Source organism: Papilio polytes, unplaced genomic scaffold (genome assembly GCF_000836215.1).
Source record: "Papilio polytes unplaced genomic scaffold, Ppol_1.0 DF822067.1, whole genome shotgun sequence".
NCBI classification, from domain to species: Eukaryota; Metazoa; Arthropoda; class Insecta; order Lepidoptera; family Papilionidae; genus Papilio; species Papilio polytes.
Window position 1 is genome coordinate 342,440 of NW_013527137.1, and position 22,136 is coordinate 364,575.

At 34.2% G+C, this 22,136-nt stretch overlaps 1 protein-coding gene across 1 annotated transcript in view; it reads right to left on the minus strand.

Moving 5' to 3' along the window:
* The window catches only part of LOC106107372 (protein tweety), a 51,077-nt gene that overhangs the window by 14,075 nt on the left and 14,866 nt on the right, over nucleotides 1-22,136 (minus strand). The window contains exon 2 of the mRNA XM_013288207.1: nucleotides 14,982-15,006. The gene's annotated coding sequence lies outside the window, so the exon portion shown is untranslated. The remainder of the gene's footprint in view (nucleotides 1-14,981; nucleotides 15,007-22,136) is intronic.

Below are 22,136 nucleotides of genomic sequence, written 5' to 3' on the forward strand. Positions count from 1 at the left end.
GTCAGTCCAGACCTGTTCCTAAACTCGTTTGAGACTAGACTGTGAGGAAAGTTGTCGTTTTTATCCAAACCTGATTAAGATCGACCCGGTTATCAGTTATTGCATCAACGGCTTAGGAATTTTCAATAAGGGATGTTCAGTTGATTATGGTTTATTATCATGAGAAAGGAAAACACTGCTGAAAAGCTTAATACATAAACAAAACAGTTGTTGCATGAATAAGCTTACATCTACGGGGGAAATACCATGACCTCACAGAATGAGAAATCGCAGTTTTTATTATATTTTTTCATATGACTCACAAATCTCGACTTTGTGACCCATTGCCATTTCCTCCCCTTTAGCATAAATTTTTCTGTGTAAAAGTTATTCGAGATCATTCGTTAATAGGGGAAGTACGAAAACGGATCTGGCTTACATAAGGAGAACTTTATGAGTTGGGGTACATCAGTACAAAATCAAGAAAGACATAGATGAATTGTTTGAAAGGTGACATGATCAAGAAGATTCTCTTGATGCGCCTACCCTACGTGAGTAGGATAAAGACCGGGAGATGTTGATGGTCGCGTATTTAAATTTTGAATTTCCTAAGGACAAAGAGGACTAGAATATTACACTGACATATTTCATAAATACGTACCTCATATCAAAACATCAGTAACGATTTAAATAAAGGTAACACAGTGTCACTTTTTTGTATGCTTTAAAGTTTGTTTATAAAAATTACATAGTAAATGTATTCCCACGCTTTATGTGATGTAATAGTTTAGCAACTTGATTGTTACGTTGTACAGCATTGTGTGGCAAGCGCGGTGACGTGCCAACAATGCTGCAGCAATGACTCACCGATATGATTGATTAGAAGAGTTCATATACAGGATGTTTTAAATAATCCGCTGCCATCAATTTGTGCACCCGCTGTAGATGGCATTTTCAAGCAGATATCTTGGCAGCTAAATTACTATTTATCGCAATTATATTACCTATTTTTTATCTGTAATGAATAGAATTTCGTAAACCGTAGCAAATTAAAACCCAAATTAAAAAAAATAAAGTTTCGTTTCTAAACGTGACTAACAACAGGTCAACGTTCTACAATAAATAAAATTCGCAACATTTACCGTACTCATAAAAAATCATCTATCGAAAGAGCACTCGTGCCTTACTTGAGAGTCGATACGAGTCTCGAAAACCAATTCCTAACCTATACTTACAAGAGATCAATGTAACGCCTACGAGTACAAATTTCAAGGAATAATGGGAACTATGCCAAGTGTTTAAGATTTAAATTCGTTTGATTTGGAACAACTACGTGCTGGGTACAAAGTTGCCAATAAATCTCCGATTACATCGCCTGTCTAAATTACACGCCAGCGCTGTATTTACTCGTTGGCAATACGGTGATCTTTAACGGTAATAAGACTACAATACTGGCTTATTATCGCGGCTCCGTCTGCACGGAATTTATGTAAGCTCGAGATAAGTGCCTCATGATTATAGAATATTAGTTTCAAATAAATAAACTTTGAGCAACACAAGTTAGGAGGAATACAATTGTGAGTTGCACACTTGCATGCAAGCACTGGCGTGACAGCTGCTAGTAATAAGACAAGGTTTAATGGCATGCAAGTAACTAGCATCATTCACTTGTTTAAAAATCTGACTTTTTAGAGCCTATTAAAATGTAAAAATTAACAATTGAGTGACGGAACTTAAAAATAAATATAGTCATCAAATTGTATCCATAGAGCCAATGTATTCAAGAGTGGGTACGTCACCAAAAGGTACAATAATATGAGGCAACAATACGCGAACACCACAATAGACGACCTACAACCGTTTAGTAGCACGCACTGATACTTGTGACTGCCAACTCTTTGTTACGGTAACCGCAGCATATAAGCATTTTGCGTGTATTCATGTCGAGTTAGGACTCTATCAAAATTGTATCCAGTTAGATGTCAACTGAGCGTTGACCTTTATATGAGAAATTTTTAACATGTTGAAATACAAGCTTTACAACGCCCACTCATTTTCTTATTTATTCATCTTTAAATGTGACTTTTAATTACATTTAAACTTTCTACTAAAAACAATGTTAATAAACTTGTATGGAATTTCAAACTGAATGAAACAGAAGTTAAATTCGATATTGTTCAATCATTTACTTAAATTACTCAATTCATAGATTGCTCAAACCTCTTCAATACAATGTAAATAAATCCTAAACCCATTACAATAAGGTTCAAAATTGTTTATTCGTATAATTCAGACAGGGGACGTCGGTGTTCCAGAATAATTGTACATCTAGTATGTGGATCATTCAATTAGGCGTCGCTCTCAGTCTTGGGCAGCACTTGATTGGTCACATCCTAGCCTCGGAATGCACAAATTGCCTGCGACCGGAGCTCACCTGCAACGAAACCAAATCAGCACTGGATATTCACTGCACACTAATTTGCGAATACGTTTACCTACACGAATATCGAGTAGGTAATAAGATACAATTCAATATTAATATGTAATTAGCTTAAGTAATATGATTCAGATACCATTCTATTATTTCTTAAAGCCACCCCGTAAGACACGAATCAACACTTCGCCTGGACGTCAACATGTTAATAAAATCCTGAGTTTAGGTGTCACCTTACTATTTTAAACGCTATTAAATGTCGTTTAAGTAATCGACCGATAGACAATTTTACAATATGAAACTTATTAAGATAGAAGATATCTGATGGACGAAAACCCATTGCGTCAACCCTACGAGAGTAGGATAAGGAAAGAAACAATGAAAGTTTTAGATAGATTTGCACAATAATGTGCTAATCATAATTCATCATCAACTTGCCTTTATCCCTTAGGAGGGTCGGCACAGTATGTGCTGCTCTTCCATACATCTCTATCAGCCGTCAAATCTGAATTCACTCCTTTCTTAAGCATATCCTCTTTCACACAATCCATCCATACTTTCTTCGGTCTTCCTCTTCCTTTGTAGCCATCCACATTCATTCTTAACACTTTCTGGTTTATGTCTCCATCGTCTCTTCGCATAACATGTCCATACCACGCTAACCTTTTGCTTCTCAATGTGCTAATCATAATTATCAGCAGAAAAACCCGGGTATGTCAATGTATTCATTCAACTCTTTGCAAAAAACACAAAATATAATAAAATCAAATCTTTATCACACACATAAATTAAATGCAATAATCTTTCATCAAGAATACTTTTGTTAACATTAACTGCAATACATTTTACATTATCAAAAGCATTTAAATATCAACACTTTTAACTGCAACTTTAAATAATTCATCATCTAATTGATAATTCAAAACACGCGACAGAGACATAAAGTACACTAGTCACGAAACCAATTAATTTTATCGAACCCGCGCAGTTTCCCATAAAGTGTTCCGATATCTTTAATATTACTATCCCATACATTATTACTTTACTGAGAAGACTACCACCTGGGAATATAGGGATCTTGTCTCTAATTCATGCTGTCGTGTTGCTAAACATCCCGTTAACTTTTGTATTAATATGCAAACGTGCGTGTTTACAATGAGTTTTTACTGCCAAATAGCCACTTCAAGAACGTATTACCATCTTTCTCGCACTCAGCAAAAGTTGACATAGGAATTTTTATATGGATTTTTTAAGTGAATACCCGATTTCAAGGATTATTCGATTAAAATCCGAAGTTAATCCTGTAAGAACAGTTCCGGTATATCCATTCGAGAACATGTATTTACGTAGCTGATATAAAAATGTTATAAATTATTGTCCTTCTGTTTATTTCAGTTTGAAACGGCTGAATCTAATTTGACAGGACTTGCAAGATGAGGCTGTTGCATGGAAGAATATGATTGTTCATTATTTTTTTAATTAATTGCTGACAAAGTCGCGGGCGACGGTTAGTACTTTTATATTAATAAGCATATATAGGGTTAAAATTGGCAAGAAAATCACAAATGGAATATTAATTTGTATTAGGGTTAGTACCAGTCAAGGACTTAACTTTATTAGCATTTCTGTAAGCTATCGTTTATGAAACAGTGGCAATGCTATTTGCGCATGCCTCGTCCCGGGAAAACCCGGCTTAGTTAATGTTAACTACCGCAATAAAATAACGCTTTGTATTTTAATTAGAACCCTTCGTACAAACGACACGCTTTTCATTTTACACTGTTTAGTGAAATACATAAATATAAACTCGTGAGACAGAATTCCATATGTATAATAGTTTTATTTTACACCAAAAACATTTTCAAGATCCATAGTCAAAGAAAAACTATGATAAAATTTTTTAAATCCCAAATTTGAGAGTTTTATAGCCAAACTAAATATCATAAATAAGCAACACTATTTACTACAGTTTATTTTAACTACTATGTTTTAGGGCACGTGGTGGCGGGTGAATGAAGCACGTGGCTGGCGGGGCGCGGCCGCTCGATACTGCGGAGGCTGCGCCCTGCGCCCCCGCCCGGAACGAGCTCAACCAACACACCACGACCTCCCCTTTCAACATCTTACACCAACATTATCATCGACGTATATGAGAAGTCGTAGCTCAATGTGAACTGGTCGACATTCGTCGATCATGTCCACGATGAGACTATTTCGTAATAGGAACTTTCGATTTGTTGGCCCGTGAATAAATTAATCTCGGATGTGTACAGATTTAATTATTCCAACTCTAGCTGTTTGAGATTTATCAAATCAACTGTTTAATTTTATCGATCTTTCGTGTTTGTAATTCAATAGCTTTTAATAAAGCTAATTTCAAGTATGAAGTCAAATATTTTAAGGAAACTTTTTATTCAAAGTAACAAATTTTATCTGCTTGAAGCTCGTAGCAATAAGCTTTTAAGCTAAACAAGTTCGATAAATTTTTAATTTAAATTAAAATGCAATTTATTTTATCACATTAATAAATTAATAATGTACAAACATGAATAATAAAATTAAAGCAGAAAAAGCTTTGCTCACATCAATACTTAAAACATACAAGTACCGTAGCCACCGATAACCGTAATTATTTAAATGCTACCAAATTATAAATAAATCGGATCTTACTCCTAAGATACAGACTTATAACCCTGAATTAATACCAATACCAATATACAGGGTGTCCACAAATCAAGTTGAGGTATAAATATTGAATAAAGCATTTTGTATCACGTGAGACAGAGAACCTCTGTCAACGGCTCGAGAGCCGCTCGTACATCCTTGAAGTTTATTATCTCTAACTTTGTGTTTAAAGTTACATTACAAAGAATAAAGCTTCAATGCGCGAACTAACACTACTCTCTGTGATGACTTTCGAATCATTATTGAAATTAAACATAATAAATTGATTGTAATGTCCACATCCGCTTTATTTTAATTGTCAATGTCAAATCAATAACTCTTCTTTTTTTATCCATTGTACAGTTGGAAACGAAGAGTTAATTTCAAGTCTTATGAATGTACTGAAACTTGCGTTTGTAAAAAAAAATTATCTTTACTATAGCTGTTGCCCGCATCTACGTCCACGTAAATTAAAATAAAAAAGTAGTATGTAATATGTCCGTCTATGACAACAACCCTTCAGTGAAAGTCCGGTCGAAATCGGCCCTGTCGTATCGGAGATTACATGGAACAAACGCGACTTGCGGACGGACAGACAGACAAAAAATTTTAAATGCGATTTTCGTTATCCGCTACGCAAATACATCATCATCCCTAGATCTGGAATTTGTCTTTTGATAAAACAAACAGACACTCCAACTTTATTACATGTATAGATTAACACAAAATAATTATTTTTATTTGGCGCAGCTGGCGTGGCTCAAAATATACTGGTGTTCTGCCAACGACGGATTAAAATATAATTAATCACATAGCTTTCAAATACTGCCGCGCGAAATGGAACATCACAATTCTGAACTGTGGTCCTTTTTCAACGATCTCAATGTTAATTTCATTATAAATCAAAGATTGAAACCTTACTCTCATATCTAATCTAAATTTAGTTGTATTTTTTACATCAGATGTTTGATTTCTCATTATAAACAAAGTTTATCAATTAATGTTGCCATACTTATAGTTAGAAACAGGGCTCGGAGTTGCCGCAAACTTTAGGTATCGCACGGCTTCCTAGTTACGGATATACGAATTAACTTGAACGTGGAATGCAAATGTCGTCTAATTAATACTGTGCAGTAGAGATGATGAAGGTTTCACTACTGAAACATTTATTCCAAAACACATTTTCTATTGTTTGTGCGCTCAATACTTGTGTACTTATATTATTTAGTAATTATTGATGGCTGTCTATTAAATACCATTACACTTACGTAAGTAAAAAAATGTAAATTTACAAATGTAAAAAACATCATGGTATCACATATTACGGTATAGTAACACAGTAACATTCATTAAGTTAATCCCACAGTTACCTACCAATTACAATCTGAAACCCATTCGAAAAACTTGCAAAGATTCGAATATCTACGATCCACGATCAAAACGAAAGAAATCGACGATTTCAATGACACTACGCTTGCGTTCAAACAGCTAAAAAACAAATGAAAACTGATATTGAACATTGCGAACCGTTCGAATATTAAAGCGATGTTTTTAAGAGCAAGTTAGAAGCAAAAAGTAGACGGTAGACAACGTATTTCGTTCTCACCATAGCTTCTGGCTTGTTCGTGTTGACGATAATCGAGCGTATCATGATATGCATCTGTTCAAATTTAGATCATATTATTAGGGGTGTTACACACTATAATCCCTAGATTTATTTATATAGAATTGCCAACAAAACATTATTATTTTTATGTTTTTTTTATTTATAAATGACAATATAGCATCATTATAGAATGAATCTAATGTAATACATAATGTTTATATAGATACACATAAAGCGGTTGACTCTTAATTAAAAATCTAAACATAAACATTAATAGGCAAACAACATTCATAGAAAGATGATTCATGATAAGGCGCAATCGAGTTCGACGTATATAAAATTAATAATTACCACAAGCATTAGCAGCAGTTTATTTTCTTTTTTATATTGAGGTATACAACCGCAATATGTTTAATAGGAGTGTGTAAAGACCCTTATATATTCCAAGTGCCACAGACTAAAAAAATATTGTTACGCAATAAGAAAAGATTGAAATAAAAAGTCTGTGCAGCGTCTGATCGCAAGAACTACAACCGGGTTGAAAACGTGACGTGATCGAGAGCGTTGGCACGTCTGTTATTGTGACGTGACCGCATTTTGTGATAATCATACTTTATTTATTTAATAAGAAAAAAAAGCTTTATTTTTTATCACGCTTACCAAATCGCGCCTTCAAAAACTAAACCAAAAATGTATATTTTTATAATACACTTTCTAAACAAGACTAGCTTTCGATTGCGACTCTAACCATGTGGAATTAAAAAAAAACAAAAGTGAGTAGCCCAAGTGTTCTTCCACATTATCCGTTACGTCTATGCTAATAACATCAAGATCCGTTTAGCCGTTTAGGCTATAAACTCTACCATCCATCTAAACTTTCGCATTTATTATATTAGTATAAAAAAAAATAAAGAGGTGTAAGGCGAACTGTACTGCATAGAAATCATTTAACTGGTGCACTTAGTCTTTTAATTTTATACAACAGACCTTGAATATACACGTATAACATTTTCAGACACAGAATAATAAAATTTTTAAAAATAAGATGGTGACGGCAAGACGGCGGCGTGATCGTCAAAACTATTTACAGTCTATCCCGAAACTTATTTTTGCAACATCCTGTAGAAACGAGTAAATTAAATCTGCAATACAGCCTGTATAGTCAACGTGGACCGGCCGACCTCAATACACAATCATTGTTAGCCTGCCAGTTGCACTGCTTTTGAGCACTAGTGCTGTTCAACTTTTTTTTTAAACAGCCTGTAGAATTTATTAAAAGGAAAGAAATCTTTAAAGTAGGTTATTGCTTGAAGTTGTTATTTTTATGCGTACAATAAGCATAAATGCGAATAACAATTGCAGCATTTATGATGCTTAAAAATTACTTACAAAATAATACTTTCTACGGGCTACTTACAAAATAATAGCGAATGTTTAAATTATTGGATGGATTATTTGTTACTAGGTGTCTCCAGAATGAATCTCGGTGAAATTTGGTATAGATGTAGAACCCAGTCTGTAAAAACAAGCAGGTTTTTAGTTTCGGGCAGAAGTTAAGGAGCGACAGTTAGCACGAAATAAGAATGGACTGCATTGATTTTTGCTTTCTGAAAGATTGTATATTTACTTGAAAACAATCCATGTTAATATGACATATATATTATTATAATACGGCGTAAACACACACTACTTTGTTGCCTAAGATGTCAGCAATCACAGCATATTTTCGAATAGTTCTTTTGTTAATAAAAAGCCCTACACTTACGTCACGCTTTAGGCTATATATTTTCACGCCGTTAAACTTAGGTGTAAATATTTTGGATAAAAACTCTAATGTGGGAAAGAGACCATAAGTTGCTGCCAACATCAAGGAAGCAAGTTTGCCAATGTTTGTCGTGTCATGTTATTTTGACATTTGCTATTGATAATTTGACAAATGTAAACAATAAAGTAAAATTTTCATAATTCCATGCGGATGAAGCCGCACGGGAACAACTAGTATGATATAAAACATATTTTTTTTTTAAATACAACCTGTTCGCAACTCAGCGGTGATATTTAAAAATTAATTATTGCTGATTTTTATCTATGGACTGCATAACGCAATAAAATTAAATCCCCTCGCCTTGTGAACGTTAACTGCGGTATGACTCATCGATTCAGTCGAGGGAACGGTGTGGCATTTAAAAAGCTCGTAAAACTTACAAGTACGCATATTATATCAATCATTCCAAGTGATAATAAAGTGAAAATAAATTTATTTTATATTTATATAATTGATTTAATTTTTCTTCTCAGAATTGGGCACAATAATGAACAATGGTGTTAACTGCAGTAACTTAGAAACCTTAAGTAGTCACTAAGGGAGTCTCTTAAAGTGTATTCAGTGTAACAAATACGAAAAGGACTATTTAAATTACGAGTTAACTATGCTCGGTGCAATATGTTATTTTTTTTTAATTTTATTAAAAACTAGCTTTCGCCCGCGACACCGTCCGCATGGATTAAAAAAATATAAGTAGCCTATGTGTACTCACAGACTGTCCTCTATATCTGTGCTAAATTTCATCGAGATTCGTTACTCTACAAACTCTAACATCCATCCATCTTAACTTTCGCATTTATAATATACTAGCTGGTGCTCGCGACTTCACCCGCGTGAATTCAAAAAAAATATAGCCAATGTTACTCACAGATAAATTACCTTTCTAACGGTGAAAGAATTATTTAAATCGGCCCAGCAGTTTTTGAGTTATTTTAATACATACAAACATACAAAAATACAAATCTTTCCTTTTTATAATATTAGAACAGAAGTATGATAACCTATAAATTAGTTCTGTATTTTATAGCAATTAACGTTAAAGCAGGTGAAGTGGTATTATCACATTAAACAAACTCTAAAGACCGCAAAGTGGGTTATCTCATGCCCGCATCGCCAAATATTTTCATTTTACACTGCACCGTTACACATTCCTCTGATAAAAAAGCGAGTGAACTTTAAAAAGTAGCAATAAACCAATGGACAAGATCATAACCTTTGTAAAAACAAATTTAAACTAATCTTTGTGACTTACCACTAACTAGCTGTTCCCGTGCGACTTCATCCGCATAAAATTATGAAAATTTTATTTTATTTGTTACATGTGTCAAATCATCAATTGCAAATGTCAAAACGACATGACATAAAAACCTTGGCAATCTATCTTCCTTGATATTGGCAGCAACTTACGGTCTCTTTCCCACATTAGGGTTTTTATCCAATATATTTACTAATATACAGCCTAAAGCGTGACGTAAGTGCAGGGCTTTTTATTAAAAAAAGAATTATTCAAAAATATGCTGTAATTGCTGACATCTAAGGCAACAAAGAAGTGTGTGTTTACGCTTTATTATAATAGTATAGATTTTATTTTCGAAGCAACGAATCGCATTTCCTTGCTAACATAAATACAAAGAGAATAAAAAACATGTAGAGGAAACATAGTTGACACGTCATTTGGAACATTTTTCACATAATCTCACTAACGCTACCTGGTATCCGATAGTCAAAATCAAAACAAACAAATAATTCAAACACTGAGAAGCATCGCGACATGTCAAATTTGACATTGAGGTATTAAAGAAATTACCGGTGAAAAAATGCTCCCTATATCTAGTCTATATATTTCTTAATGTCTTTGGATAAATACTATATTTTAGTGGCTTTACTTTCATATTTAATATAATAACTGTCGATGTGAATGAACCTTTACTTCCGCTGGGAAACTCTCAGCCTCCTCGTACCGGTGCGTTTTGCAGCTCGCCTAACGAACCACTAGAGATAACGAATTCCCGGGCGCGGGCCGCGCGTTGCACAAAACGATGCAAATTACACATACGACTGTTTACGTTTCAATACAAAACATTTTTTTCAACATCAACGAATACACCGATCTTGACAAGTGCTATTTAATGACTCATTAAATTTTTAATTAGGCTATTTTGATGATATTTTTATTTATTCATTGCAAACTTTAGCAATAGTAAGAGCGGGCGCACACCTTTGGCTAAGCTATCGCCACAAATGTTGTGCGATTGTCGATTGTTTCGCAGCCAATTCAACTGTTCGCACAACTAAAAATCGAATAGTGTGCGCACCTCCATATAAGCTTATAGGAATCAAAGCGAGACCGCAAAGAGAGGACAACGCTCCATATTTAAACCAAAAAAATGTAAAAGAAACTGAACTATTACTTAACAGATTTCTACAATGTATTCTCAGGATAACTGTGTAAGACCAATCAGTTAACTGTCGACGTATTAACTAATGTGATTTAAGAATTAACTGAGTTGACATCAAGTGTGCGACCCACACAAACAGGTCGTTAAGTATGCAGGTCAATCCAATATAAACACACATACAGACCACACTAAGCGGTCATTAAATCCATTCACATACATTTCTTTTTATAGTGTACAGTTTATTTCATTGCAATTTATTTTGGTACATAAAACAGTGATATCGTCACTTTTATTGGATAACATAAACAGAGCAACAATAAAATGTAAATGTTAAGACAATTTTACAACAAGAAATATATGTTTATTTTACATCTCTTTCATTAAATTGGATTAGACAGAGACAGCAATTCTCTTTCATCTAGCGTAATAAGTGACACTTTAATATACTTTCAATGGAGCATTTGACCATTCAAATGACTTATGTTTTTCAGCTAATATAAAACTCTAATCAGCAAAACAAGCGGGTTTTATTTATTGAACTACGCTGTCATGTTCATCATAATCTTGGTAAGTAAACGACAAACGACAGCTCCATTAGCTGTAATTATCACAGATTAACTATTGATTGACAGCTGTCTAACAGCTATTACGTCAAAGTTTCGACTAAGCTTCTCGTGAGGTCGTGTGCGTGTTTGTATATCTCGGTGACAGGTGACAAATGGTGTTGTCAATCTTCACTGTAGTGTGCTGCAAAGATTGACAAGTTTGGGTGGGTGTGCTTACCCTATATGTCCACGTATATATTTACTATTTTTATATTCCAAATCGCCAATAGTCTAATGGTACGATTATGAGTCCGAGTTCCAATTTCACAATTCGAATATTTTCATAACCAATATCCTAGCTCAGATAAATAAATTAATGTAAATACTAAATTAACATTATGTTAATATTTTTAAGTATCCAACATGGCCTCTATACAGTGGAATTATTAATACTTATTAATTTCAAAAAGTAGCCGTTAAAAGAATTTTGTTATAAATAAGTAAAGGTTTTTTAAGGGAATTTAACCAACGTTACCAACAGACCCTCGAACACAAAATTCAATTAAACGCAAGTGCTTTTATAATACTGCTACTTAGGGTCCGGGGTCACATTTTAATATAACATTAAATTCTAGATTAAGCCAATAAACGAGGGTTTTATTGCGACCTTAACGAAATTTGACCTTTTCATATTGAATTAATTACATTAATATATCCTGTCTATTCTACCTTAAGTTCTATGGTAATCTAGGAAATAGCTAGAATAATCCTAACGTAGTTGTTTTTAGCATTATAAAGCGACTACAACTATCCTCTAGTCACTGTAGTCCTTATAAAGTTGGTCCTTAAATTTTAATTCGATTTGTTTTCAGACAGATTCAAAAGTAAATGTGTCAAAAAGATAATATCAATTGGCATATCGCATTGCAGTCTGTGTAGTTTTTAATGTATAGTGAAAACCGCAGACTCGTAACTCTTGGATTGACACAAATACTTGCACAATACGGGTATCAAATCGCAGTAATAAAACACGAGTGTAATAGCGCTCACAATAAAGAATTAAGTAGATATAAAAATTCCTTTGAACCGAAACAATTTTGTACAAAATCGGTGAGATTCCGTCACCTGAACTAGTAATACCTGAGTTTCCTGAAACAATACAACTATTATCTTGTAATGTATTTAAAGTATATATATTTTTACAAGACATTTGCGACGTCATTAGTGAAACAAGACTACGGCGAAACCACTCCGTTGCGGCGACGACTGCGATTTTACAAGAAAAGGAGGTTAAGTGCGAATGTCATCGCGGTTGGGTTGCAGCAGATAAACATTTCTAAAATTACAGCCAAATAAAGTTTATTTCGTTAGTTCGCAAACCTGAATAATATCGCTACATTGACACTGCTATTGACTGTCACTACCCTCGTTTAGTTAGATGTCATATTAGAAACAATACTGTCGCTGAGATGGAGTAGCTTTCCTTACCCATAAAAGTACAGAAGAACAGATTGTTAAGTCAATCATCTTTATGTTTCGTCGTAAATTCAAGTAATCACATTCCAAATCAACAATTCTTTCCTTAAGTACCCATCTATTAACACAGCACCTGCCAGGTTATTTAATATGTGTATGGGTAGAAATGGTCGTGTACCTTCGTAAAAGCATAAACGTTAATTTTCACATGGGAGACCGTTACCGTCTAGGTAAGCGTGGGCGCTCGTGGGCGTATATTTATATCTGCCATGGCATTCCCGCAGAGAGTCTAGCAAAGACAACTATGGACCGATATTATACGATAAACCAACTAAACTATCCACTTATATGGTCATGTTAATATTGAACTTGGTAAAGAAAGTATTGTAAATGACCTTTTAAGTTTATAGATGTTTGGTATCGGGTTTTTAAGTAATTATTTACATTGTATAGTGGAGAAAGGAATTATTAAGAGGACTCGTTAAAGAGTTCGTATGCTTATAAGGCCAATTATGAGGGTTTTTGGTATCGTATCGCCTTGTTAGTATAATTTAAGATCTGCCTACACTTGATAGTCTACAGCGTGAATATGTATTAATTTCATTATGCTGTATTTGCTTTAACCAAAGATTTTAATATTATAAAAATCTTTGCTTAAAATATAACTTTACAGTTATTTATAAACGAAGTACATTTTTAATTTAAACACTAAAAACTACCGCTTAAAAGTTTCTCTTCTTTCAATTCCACACCAGTTAAGTTAAAGTTAGTGTCAAGTTGTACAGCTGTAAACAGGACAAACAATTCATCGACTTACTCCAACTTTGTCCACAACAGTTGACAACTTAAGACTTTATAACAGTTTATTGTCTCGTATTTTAAAAGTTGTTCGCACAATTTTATGATATTTTTAAAAACTATTACTTACGTTTCCAGGATCTTAACAAAGCATTGGCGTACATTAACTTACATCCATAGATACTCAGTCATTAACTGAAAACTAGAATAAACATCGCAAGTGTGGTTTAGTTTGAAAAATATACTACTAAGGCACTGTTCAAACAATCATTAGTCAAGACGAGTGCAGTCAGTACTGTACCTACACATATAAAGGCCTTAACTCGTATACAAGTGAACAAAATAGCAACAGCTAACGAAGAAAATCCTAGAGCATTTACGTCTAGACCAAGCCTACAGTATCAGGGCGCATCAGCTGTGCACGTGTGCCGGGTCTATTTCCGGTGCGGGTGAACGTTCGCCGGCCTTGCCCCGCCGCGGCGGTCAACAACCGGCCCGCTGTTGCGCGGCCTTGGACTGTATTCGCAAACATCGGGACAAAAATGGCATTATGGGATCAAGAGGGTTAAAAAAACACACATCCCATCGAGTGGTGGGAAAAAGTTTCGACTGACTCTTCAAAATCGGTAAAGCAACAGTCACAATGAAACGGATAAAATTGCATCATGCTAATCATACTAATATTATAATTCCGAAAGTTTAGATGGAAGGATGGATGGATGGATGTTTGTCAGAGTTTGTAGCCTAAACGGCTGAACGGATTACGATGGAATTTGGTATAGATGTAGAAGATAGTCTGGAAGAATAAATAGACTACTCGCTTTTGTTTTTTTTAATTCCACGCGGACGGAGTTGCGGGCAAAAGCTAGTATTAAATAATCGACCTGTCAATTAAATACAATCAAAAAAACTTCGCAATCATGAATTCATATAAATTCATTCATTAATTAACAAAATAATTCGGACGTCGAATGTTTTCAAATAAATAAAAAAGTCAAGCATTATTATTACATCCACCGCTGGCTTTGCCGCAGTGTATATCTGTTTATATTGACAATAACATATTTGACAGGATATCCGAACTCCTTGTTTGCTCAAGCCAAATCAAACGGATAAGTTACAACGGTCGGGACGCGGTAAAGTGCTACAAAAGCTATTCATGTCTATCAAAGTTATAAATTTATGTTATGTTTAAACTTTTTGTATAGTAAAACATATTTTAAGCAATAAATAATAATGTAACCTTATTACTTACCACAAAACAGCCACCGTGCATGTCCCTGTAACAGGAAAGGTAAATATTACTTAAGAAAAATATAAAATTGTAATAAGAGCAGGGGTATCTTGGGCCGAAACAGCCAAAGAAAACAACCAACAACAAGGCGGCAAAAAGTCGTTTATTGGTTATATACCAATGAGGCTGGTCTGCGCGCGGACCCCGGGTTGGGAACCACACGCAGTTACAAAAAATGTTCAGATATCGGGTAACCGTCACAGAACAGCAAGCGGTTACCTGCTAAATTAGGCCGTCACTATCCGCAAGCAACCTAATTTAACTACACTACTGTGCTATTCTGAATAAAATTAGTCACAAGACAGCAAGCTAATATATTCAGAATCGCGTCGTAGGAACTAACTTGAGAAGACAGTAATTTTAACAATATTTGTTATTTTCTAATCTTCTGATCTTCTGATTTGCGTATGTACATGAAATGACATAACATAAGGCGCATGCAAAACCACATCGTGTTTTAAAATACAGGTGGCGCCATCTATTTTTGTACGTAGAACAACTGGTTGCAGTAAATGTTTGTTACAAAATTAATTAAAAAATTAAGTCACAATTGTAATTTAACGCTGACAATATGGCAAATACTTTGACTAAACTGTACTGTGCTGGGTATATGGACAATAATTATAATTATATGCAAAACAACCGTAAACAAGAAAGATTGTATACTTGTCAAATATGTCACATTGCTATCAACATGGACTTTAATAAAAGTCAATACAACAACCGTATCCATTGGTTTCGACGATACCCATGCAGTTTACTACACCGGAAATGAGGACGATATTATTGACACTATTATTAACAAAAATAAAATTGTTTTAAGTAATTTAACCGCACATAATCTTCATTATCATAATCGTAATAAGTGTTTTGGGATTAAAGTGGCTTAAATTAAAAAAAAGGTAAATTAAATGCATTTTAAATAAAAAAGTAGAACATATTCACGCCATACAAAGGTAATGAAAGCCAGTAAAATGTACAGAATGATTTCTACAAGTTCTTTGTGTCATAAACGAAACGAATTAAAAAAGATAATGGCGGGGCGCCGTTAAATTTTATCTCTTTTGGATACGACTTTGGCGCAATAAAATCTGCAATACGCTCCAACGCGAATTGCTAAATGAAACTGTGAAAGTTCTGGTTATCCAATTTGTTAAAAATAATTAACTCGCCAAATTAAACCCGCTTCAGGCGCTCAGTTCTAACTGAACATTTGTTCGGATAAAACTGATCGTGTTTACGCAAAACTTTATTTCATTTCAACTGCAACTGACAGTTAACATTTTGTCCACATACGAAGAACGACTACAGTTCCTTCAGTTAAAACTGTCAAGTAAAACCGAAGGTGTATAGCAAGCTTTATATTTACATTCAGTTGATACAAAGAGGGAGAAAGAGATCCACCAACCATTATGTAAAATAGGACCACCCTCATTTAGCGTGGAGACGTGTGAAACTACCTAAACAGTACGTCTTTGATAATCATTACCTAGTGACTCATTAGTGTTAGATTGCCCTAAGTTTTAACGCAGTAAAACTCAAGTTACGTTGTCCGGAAACGTATTTTATGAAATTATCGAACCAAAAACACTAACGAATGGTTAAATTTAGTTCGAAAACCGGCCATAAGTCGGTAAAATTCCTTGACATTTTGTAACAATTTAGTGTAGCGCTTGTAAAGTCGTAAATCTTCCCTACCATTGCACAAGAGAGCCCGCGGATAGATGGCGCGTGATTCGGACGCGTGAATAGCGGCTTTGAAGTGTTACATGCTTTGATCTTTTACACCATTGAAATGCGATGAGAACGCTTCACTAATCGTTTGTGACTGAATGACGTCATCAGTTTTTTTAAATAAAAACAGTTGAACATCTTAATCATACTTAATTTCTTAAGCGATTTAATAAATTCATTTTGTAACCCACTTTAAACGGAGACCTTGGAGGTTTCTCTTTAGAACTCTTGTTTTAATAGTAATAGTTATTATTTGAACCTTTAAGAATTACAACATAACATTTAAACGAACAGAACTCAAACTTGGTCCGCAATTCCTTTTCAAACTTAACACTTAACAAATAGAAATTAAAATATAGTGCTTTTAAATGATATTTTCTATAATATTATTCGGAACAAAATCTTCATTAAAAGCTATAATAGGTGGGACGTTAAATTTGGATTCAATATTCCTAAACCAATCAAACCGACCCGAAGTAATTAAACAACACAACACCAGAACCGTTACTCAGTATTTATTATTAAATAAATTGCTCTTCTCAGTAACACTCTGAAGCTTTCAAATAGTTTTAAAGCTATCGTCGGAGAGTTAAAGTGTTCTTTGCAGTATTGTATACAAAACGCAGCGTGTCGGCCCGAGTCGCGATAGCCGTGAAATCACGAATAAAAGAAACCATTTCTTTTCAAACTAGGTTATGTGCTTTTTACGTTCTCCGGTATCATTAGCCGAGCTGAGAACGGCCAGCCTTTGTCAATCGATACATTGCGCCTGTGCGTCGCGGAGTTAAGTGATAGCCGTTAAAATATAACATTACTTTTATAAATAACTGAAGTTACATGAAATTATGAAACTAATAGCTTTCGCACGCGACTCCGACCGCGTGTAATTAAAACAAGTAAATAGCCATGTGTTCTTTTAGAGTATGCTCTACACCTATGCTTAATTTCATCAAAATTCGTTCAACCGTTTTGTCTATAAAGTCTAACAAACAATCTTATTTAAAATGTTAATAAGATCATAAGAAAGAATATGGCCTAAGGTGGTCAGATACATCAGACTTGATACAATATAATTTAAGACTTACAAATATTAGGACAAAAATAACAAAATAGTCTTTTGATCAGATCCAAACAACTCCATAACCGCTAATCTATTCATTATAAAAACATCAGTTAAATGTCATTCGATAATTTCCGTTCCAGAAACTGTGAGACATATCAGTAACTTGGTTGAAAGTAAGCTAACAATGGGCACATTGCTGGCTGACGGCGCGACAAGCGGAACCTTTGTTTGATGTGTGTTAATCAACAGTTATAAATGACCAAGGCACTAACGGCTCCTTTTATTAATTAAAATGCAGACGCCAATGTAATAAGCGTGACTATTTTTTTTACTGAGGCACTGGAAACAGTAACTGAATCTAGATTTAGTTTGAAAGCCACGCTATGGGACTACTAAAGTTAACATTGAGTTAATTCATAAAGTTACCATTCTGAGTGTGTCAGATAAACTGTTACGAAACATATAAAAAACAAAACATACAGATTCACTTCTAAAACTTTACTACATTTAAAAGAAAAGAAATCCTTAATTCTCAACTTAGAAACAATACGTAACTGAGTTTAAATTAACATAAAGATACTAAGCATATTTCTTTAGTATAGAATTTATTTAATGCTAGTAAAACCCGACCGTTATCCGCCGCATGAGACCTCGCATCTAACCACTAGATATGAGACCGAAACCGCAGAAATCTCGTTACAAGCAAGCACATTACAAACGGGATAGCAATTTGTACCGATAAGTAGTTACATTTTACAAAATATTACTAGTAATAGTGACAAGAGTTACTTTATTAGTAAGTTAATTTATAAAAGACATGCAAATGCAGTTAAAAAGGAAAGTTTATGCTGGGTTTCTGAAGTTTACATTTATTATACCTTGTGATTCATTAGTGTTTTTTAAACTAAATTTAAACTAAATTTCAAAAGAGTGAATCTCAAGTTACATAGTTCGGAAACGCATTTCAAGAATTTATCGAACTAAAAATACTAACGAATGGTTAAACGTAGCTGGGAAACTGGCCTTTAGTAATTTTGAAATTGCTTCACAAAATCGATCACAAGTCCGTTAATTGAAGACCAATTAACTGTCTAGTCTTTTAGTGCTCACATAGCAGTTAATTTAGATTTAGCTACTGTGTTAAAAAGAGCTTGTATTTGTGTACGCAGTAACGTAACATGAGTATTAACAGTGACAAATAACGCCAGCTTCAATACTCGTAAAGTTTGAAACTCGTTCTTAATAGCACTTGCGTTAAATGGTTTCTATTACCAAAAAGTAACATAAACCAAATAGATTATATTCAGTTCAAGCTACGATTAATAGAAAAAACAAAATGCTTATACAGCAGTTACAAATTTGTTAAGCATTTCTAAGGATTACAAAGCTTCTAGTGGCATCCACTTCACATGAGGCACACAAAACATACAATATAAAACATTACATCAAATACTTCACGTAGCTAGGAGCCCTCGCACGACTCCGCGACAAAAGATCCATGAAAGGACCTCACGTCAGCCGAAGACGCATTTGCTTACCGACCAACTAGAATTTTTGCTAAGAATTCGCAACAAGTGAAAAGCTACCCAATAGTCAGCACACTAAGGCAGTATTTCTTGCAACATCAGTCAATGCAACCGAAAAAACGACGTGTCAAAGTTCAAATTCGAGGGTTGTTGTACAGTTTGATATATTCTTTTGCTGTTATAACCTCTAAGTGTGGTAAATAGAGCTTAGTTTCGCTTGTGGTTGCATTTTTTTTGTATGTATTGTCGGTCCGTTTATAGGTGACTGGGGTTTTGTTCGTCGCGTGTACCGCTTTTCTATTCTAACACACTTGACACGTGGCAACCGTAAATTAATGTTACTCGATCTTTAAACTAAAACATACGTCCATCGACAAAATTAAATAAAACCACAAGACCGTTATAAACAAACTTCGTAACCAAAGTTATAAATATCTACAGTAAATCAGAACTTCAAAGAGTTTTAAAACTTCGGGAGTCATAAAAGGTTAAAAAAAATCTCTGCTCAAAGTTGAGCCTGGGACGGGATCGCGACAAAAGCTACGATCTCCAATTTGTAAATGAAAGCTCGACCCTAGCGCCCTCTTTTATTATTAAAAGAGGCAGCAGCGGTCCAGTTCCTCCTATACATAATGAATTATGTTTCCTCAACGTTCCACTATACCTCGCAGTAATGAAACGTTGGCGTGGCGTTGAAAAGACGGACAAACATTCGTCACAACTTAAAGAATAATTAATCATTCGTACTGGAAAAGTTACTATTTGTTTTAATTGCTTCAAGAATTATTTAACCCTATCTACATTAAAACCTCAGTGCAGTGAAAAGGTATACTTATTTTGAATTGTAAACATTTCAATTTCCTTTAGTTGCCTTTAAACAACGTAATTATAGACACGTATGTTTATTTGAAAGAGGAAAGCAAGTCGATACTGCAGTTGGAAATAGGTCGGACTGATGACTCAACCGATACCAATAAATGTATATTGGAAATGCATTTCTGTATTTACTTTAAATTTATTTATTTCACTAGCTATCGCCCGCGGCTCCGTTCGCGTGGAATTAAGACAAAACTAAGTAGCCTATGTGTTCTTCCAGACTACTCTACATCTATGGCAAATTTCATCGAGATCCGTTCAGCAGTTCAGGTTACAAACTCTAAAAATCCATCCATCCATCTAAACTTTCGCATTTATAATATTTGTAAGATTATGACTACAAAGTCTTAATCCTCTTCGACATCAATATTTTTTTAAAATAAGTGTTCAAATCAATCAAATCGCTAAGTAACGTAAATAAAAGGAACTATAAATAAATTTACAGTTAACCATATCTGTTTCCTGTTTTTAAGTATAAAAATAACATACAAAAATCGTCTGTTGGTTTGTCATGCGATTAATTTAAAAGCCATTACGTTCCTTGAGTAAGTTCTGTAGAACTGGTTTTAAATCTGAGTAATCTTATTACACAGAGAGACTGCAGTCGTTGGGTAAGGACCATCCAGGAAATGGTAAATCTATATTATATACATTATAATAGAAATACGGATGGATGGATGGATGGATGGATGAATGTTTGTTAGAGTTTGTAGCCTAAACGGCTAAACGGTTTTCGATTAAATTCGACACAGATGTAGAGCATAATCTGGAATAATACATGGACAAATTTCTTTAATTTTTAATAATTTCACGCTGACGGAGTCGTGGGCGTAAGCTAGTATACACATAATGTAAACTTTGCCTGTTTATTATTCACTTTGAAATTTATTAGAACATATCCACCAAAAGACCAATAAATAAGCAATGTTCAAACTAAAGTTTAAATACTGTCTACTAGATCTCACTTTTTACTAGTTTTTCCCGTTGGGCTGATCAACCAATCGATGGGACCCAATGGGAAAAATCTTCCCGTCAGGTCAGGGATTTGCCATCTCTATGTTTACAAGATGTAAACGTTTGTTTAAAATGGGATATAGTCTAAAGCAACAAAACAAAAACAATATTCAAACGAAGCAGAGTACGCCAATAATAACAAATTAAATCTATTATAAATAATAACATTTGCAATCCAAAGATCCATTCCTGATATTATTACACCAAAACCACTTCCGTTCCCATCGAGCAAAAGATATCCCGACATAAATCGCTCCACTGGACCCTACATCTTTTATCTAATCTAGACAAATAACGCCGTTGAATTGGCATATCGGAAATTCGCATCCTTATAAAGCTGGACGTAGAAAAATATGAACCCTATTTCTATAGTCTCTAAGACTATATCCCTTTGAATTACTTGGTAAGGGTTCATTGGAAAAGGAATATGCTTTATTCTAACGCTAATAAGGTTGATATTTTTCGTTATGAGCGGATCGATTATATCCCAAGGCGCAAAGTAGATGGGGACTGTTGATGTAAGAGTTGGGAGGCCGAGATAAGAAAGGTCATTGAACTCTAGAGACTTTTATATGCTGATTTCATTTTGATTCAATAAAGTTTTATTGTTCAGGGACATTTCAGTACAGGCTTCGTAACTGCTATGGAGATTTTTTACGAAGCAAGTTTATTCGTCTGTGGAGACGAGTTTGAATAATATTCAGAGAACTGAGTTTAATTTGGATAACAAATAAAAAAAACTGTCGTAAAGTTTTATTATAAGCATTGTTATGTAGTTAACTTCAGCGTATCACAATAAAGTCGGTACTGACATCAGTAAATTAATTTAAAGCAAATAAAAACAGATTACTAATGTAATGCCACATGAATACTCTTTTATAATATACAAAATGCATGATAGTA